This window comes from Alligator sinensis, unplaced genomic scaffold, assembly GCF_000455745.1.
Source record: "Alligator sinensis unplaced genomic scaffold, ASM45574v1 scaffold337_1, whole genome shotgun sequence".
In the NCBI taxonomy this organism is placed as follows: Eukaryota; Metazoa; Chordata; order Crocodylia; family Alligatoridae; genus Alligator; species Alligator sinensis.
The window spans coordinates 571,477-577,083 of NW_005841927.1; positions in this window are offsets into that span (position 1 = coordinate 571,477).

Consider the following 5,607-nt stretch of genomic DNA (forward strand, 5'->3'; position numbering starts at 1 on the left):
CATCATCCCAGCCAAGGCTTTGTCTAGCCGGGGTCTTAAAACCTCCAAGGAAGGAGATTGCACCACCTCTTTGGATAACCTGTTCCAGTGCTTCACCACCCTCCTAGTGAGACAGTTTTTCCTAATATCTAACTTAAACTTCCCTTACTGCAACTTGAGACGGTTGCTCCTTGTTCTGTCATGGACAGAACAAAGACCATCACAGCCACTGCATCCTACAGCAATGTTGACTGAATACAGATGTTAAGGAAGGAGCATTCACATTGGTTTTAGGCATAACAGCTGTTGTTTTGTTATTTCCATGGCCAGGATTAGTGCTGGGAGCTGCCATCTTGATGGAATTCCTACTGGAAAAGAGCATTCTTGCATGGCTGTAACACCTTTTATCGGAGACAGACGGTAATTCTCACTGCTCCCCTTTGGATACACTAATACTTACCCTAATTTGCAAGTGTCTCTTTAGGCATTACAGGAATTATTAATGGCCATAATAATGAGCAGGAGATTTAAAACATCTTGAAAAAGGGATGGGGGAGCATGAAGTAACAGAGCAGAAGGGCTGAAGTGTTTTAAAATCACATATGCTGGGCGGTTCCCTTAGATGTGTTGCTAACAACACCACTGATCGAGAGGCTCCCAAGCTGTGGTCCATGGAGAACTGACTCTATTCCTGCTTTCCAGCTGGTCTCCAGATCAAAGCAAAGGGGAGAAGTGGGGGGGAAGCGAATGAAGATGTGATTGAGGGATTAAGTGCTTTCAAAACACTGAGCTCATGAAAGCTCATTCAGTACTTGACAACTGCCACTTTTCTACATATGCTTTTGCTGGGCAGCGGCCCCGTTCTTCTTGATGCATGGAAAGCTTGTGGCAAATCTGTTATTTTAGTCTCAGCTATATCATCTAACAGTGCAGAAACTAGAGCCTGTTCTTAGCTGTAGCAGGGCAGCTCTGTGTTTTCTTTGGCATGCCCAGAGCCCTGCAGTGCCCTTTCAAGGGGCAATGCCTTTGCACTCTCCACCCACCTCCTATGTCCTTCTATATAGCATGAGCAGTGACTCCACACTGGGTATCTCTACAAAGCAGTCATTTCAACCCACTAGCTTCGGCATTGTAAGCAGTGTAGCTGCAGTAACACGGAACTCAGCGTGAGCTCTGGCGATCGCTTCACTCAATGGCAAAATGTTGCTACCTCTGGTGCGCAAAGCAGCGATTTGAACAGCTCACAGGAACCAACAGAGCAGGGACTGTAGAACAAACCTGCATCCAACTGAAACTTGCCAGGAGATGGACTATTATAAGTCATTTTGGAACCATAGGTCCATACAATTCTAAGCCAGAAGGGGCCGTTAGACCTTGTACTGTACCTGTATACCACAGATGGTAAGGTAAATGGTCAGGGCCCAGGAAGTTGAACTCCTTTCAAGAAGGCATCCACTTTGGATCTGAAGATGTCACAAGATGGAAGTTTGCTCCAGGTTTTCCCTATATTGGGAACAGTCAGTACTTTCTACCCATTTTGAATGCACTGTATCTGGTTTCAACTTCTAGCCATTGGCTCTTGTTCTGCTTTATCCAGCAATTGGAGCCCTTGAGAACACAGTGCCTTCTCTCCTTGAAGGCATGTACACACAGTGATCGAGTCAGCTCCCCATCTCCTTTTGGATAAACTAAAATAAAAGATGGAGCTCTGTAAGTCTCTTGGTACAAGGCATCTCCTCCAGCTTTCAGCTCATTTCTTCATAGATTTCATAGACGTTAGGGCTGGAAGGGACCTCGGAAGATCATCAGGTCCAGCCCCCTGCCCCAGGGGCAGGAAGTCAGCTGGGGTCAAAGGATCCCAGCAAGATAAGCATCCAAACGTTTCTTAAAAGAGTCCAGAGTAGGTGCTTGCACCACCTCTGGAGGGAGTCTATTCCAGGCCTTGGGGGCTTGGACAATAAAGAAGTTTTTCCTTATGTCCAGCCTAAAACGGTCTTGGAGGAGTTTGTGTCCATTGGACCTTGTCATCCCTTGGGGCGCTCTGGTGAACAGGTGTTCCTCCAGATCCTGATGCACACCCCTTCTGTGTCTCTTTCCATTCCCTTCTCCAGTTTTCACCAGCCTTCTTGAAATGTGGCCACCAAAATTGATGCAGAATTCCTGTATCTTGCCAGAACAGCCAGGTTATAGGTGAGCAAGACTTAGTTCCATATCCTTCTAAATGCTCAGAGACCGTAATGCTGTAGAGGGTCAGTGACTCGGTGCGCTGTCCCTTGTTTAACCAACTTGGTCTGCCTACCTCGTGGAGCCCAGCTGAGTGAGAGCTAGTCAAGGGACCCTCTTGCACTGAAGAGGGAGAAGCTGTTCTCTGATCAGGAGTTCTGCATCCAGGTCACTCCTTCCTCATCCCACCCAAGCTGACTCTCAGTGATTGTCATGATAGCAGTGAGGAGCCTCCCTTCACTGGGCTATGGCTCGAATGGCTCCTGGGCTTGGAGTCCTAACCAGTGGATCCTCTAACCCTGCTCCACACGGGTGATTCCAGTTCCATGGGTGACAGTGCTGGAGTGCAGGTGGAAGGTCTTCAAACAAAGCTGTGGCTATGAACTCTTCAAAACCCTACAGCACTCTCCTCCTACAGCAGAGTTTCTCCCAGCCTTCCCTGGGGGTTATAAAAGGTTTCAGCCTTTGGCACTACACCTCGCAGCCAAACTGCCCATGAGCACTTGGAAATGGATTCCTACAAAGAGGAAGCATCAAGGCAGTACCCCCCAGCCTCCCCGAAGCAGATGTTGCTCCCCACACTCCTTCTGCCTGGATCTTGCTGCAATGCTGCAGGCTCTTTGCCCATGCTGACAGGCTATTAATAATTGAGCAGAGGTGTCTGAATTTAGCAGCACTCAGAATAAAGCTCTTTGATGTAGGAGCTGGGGCTTTGAGCTTTGTTCCTTTCTTCCCAGGAATAGCCACCCCACAGTAAAAAACAGTGCGCATCCATGCACACACACCTCTCTCTGGCATAGGTACCCCCAAATCCTTTACATAAGTGGCAGCTGAAGTCCCTCGTCACCACCCCTCCAAGCCTCCCAACCAGTGGGTGAAAAAGATTCTGGGGGCACATCTAGAAGCAGCCGCTCCAAAGTAAAAGTCAAGATTGCTTTGCAGGGAGGGAGCAGCTGGTTGGGGGGACACCCCTGGGAGCAAGCAGGGGCCTGGTTTCATCTTGTTCGATGGGTATGCACATTGACCCTTCAGTTTTTGCTAAAAGCAATCAGCTCTCAGGGCTCCTCTCTGCAGCAACCTGCGAGAGGAAGCTGGCCCAATTTGTCCCAACAGCCTCCTCCTGCCATCACCTGTCCTTTGTCCCCACTGCTCTGTTCCTCAGGTCTGCCAAGTAACAGTCTGCACTCAGGATGTCTGTCACTGCTGTGCCTCTGCCCTGCTTCTGTGTCAGCCATTTCCCTTGGCACTTTCTGCGTCAGCAGCAAATGCTCCTGTGCAATGGTATCACAGGCAAGGTGGCCTGGTGCACCCCTCACTGCATCGGCACTGCCTGCTCTCCTCCGGGTGAGATTCCAGCACATTTATATCCAGACTGTGGTAAATCCACAGCTTCCTTGGGATTCACACTTTGTCCGCTATGACCACTTGTGGCAGCAGAAGGGAGAGAAATCAGAACCTCCAGCTCTAGCAGTCCCAGGCATTCTGAGCTAAAGGAGAATCTCCATCAGTGGCTAATAGTAGACAGCCTATGACACACAGCTGAGTACCAGTAATTATGATTCTGTCCTAAGGGGGTCAGAAATGCAGTTGCTGGCTCTTTATAGTCTGATTACTCCCTGCAACAATTTAGGTGGGGTTGTCTTCCTTCCTTCCATCCAAGTGTAATGGTTGTGATTCTTCGATGTGTTATCTACAAAGCAGTGAGCTAGATCTTCACATTAGAGGAGAGGAGAGAGCACTGAAAGAGGCAGTCTGAACTCTGTAACCTTTCAGAGGGATTCTTTTTAGATCCCCAAGGTCTGAACGTAAGTTGGTGGCTATGTTTCCAAGTACTACGCAGCCCCAGAAAAAACCTACTTGGGATGCAGCTGATCTAAAGAAATGTCAACAGTTTAGGAGTTGCAGTCTCATGAGAACAGCCTGTGAGATCTCATTACTGTTTAATTCGAGCTCAAACAACCCCCTAGTCTGGAGTCAGCCACCGGCTCTGAGCACTGTCTGCACTGAGTCCGGTTTTGAGCACTGCTTCTTTGGTCTATCCTAGCTGTGTCCATGTTGATGTACAGTATCTGCCTGACCTTCACTGTCTGTCTGAGAGATCTACACACCACCTCCTAACTCTGAATGTAGCACACGTGGGCAGCTTTTGTTCTGTTTAACTCCTTCAGAGCTGCATTTTGCTGCAGTATGCTGGGGAGATGTAGCAGCAGCCCCATGTCTGGTGATGGAAACAGCTTGTTAGTGCTATAAAGATAATATATATTTCAGCCACTTGATGTTTATATGTCTGATCTTAATAAACTCACTCATCTTGATGGGAGGAATAGAGCAGAGTCCTGGCCACTTGCAGGATTGCAATGTGTTTGTAAGACTCCATTCCATCTTAAATGTCCCTATCCTTATGTTTCTGTTGCTGGTTTTAGTTGGATAGAGTTTTCTTATTTACTTCTGCAACACTGTGCAGAAGTTGTGTCTTATGAAAACCATTGACATGCTCCACCCCAGATGTAGCCGCACTGGAGCAGGAAACCGATTAACTGGTCAGACCATGGGTTGCTCTACGCAAGGGCTGGCAAGGCTGGTGTAGGAGGAGATACAGGAGCTTCCCTCACTTCTGAAGCAGGATCCAACCATAGCTGGCATGGACATTTAACATCCCAAAGTGGATCGGGGGAGTAGTTCGAGAGCCCTTCCCCTTTAAATCTCCCCCACCTGCGTTGTAGCCAGGAGACCTGATCCATCCCTGAGTCCAGATGCTGCAGCTGTTCTGCCTGGCAGAGCTCCTGCTATAGCAGGTGCTTCTCCAGAGCCCTCTACAGGGAGTGCATGCTGCTCCGTCCATCCCAAGGGCTTCTGCTGCAGCAAGCCTTGTATTTCAGGCTCCTCTCTCCCTCAGTCCAGCCAGTGTGATCCAGGACTTGGCCTCATTGCACCAGTTATCCATGCTCTGGCTAGCTACTCTATAGTCAGCCAAGGTCAAGTGGAAGCAGTCGCACCTTGAACAGCACTCAAGCAGCCCAGAGCCACTACATCATCCCCACTCACAGGATCCCTATGGCATTATAAGCTCCCTTGGAGCCATGAACCATCCCTAAATATTTCCAACCCATTTAAAATCTGTGGCTGGAAGATGCCCTAGAAACGTTGAGAAATCTTATTATCATGAGTTAATTAATATTATCACAATCTAGCTGGCAGTCGCTCGTGGGGTTTTTTGCAGGTGTCACTTGTACTAGCAGAGGAAACTCAAAGCGGCTGCAGTGCCTTCCCCGCAGCCACCTCACACACCCTGCCCCACTTAAGGAAGAGGACAGGGAGGAAGTCATGTCTAGTGGTGTCGGGACTGCTGGATCCTGCTCCTGTGTCTGCTGCTGAGTCACTGCGTGAACCTTTCTCTTTCTCTTT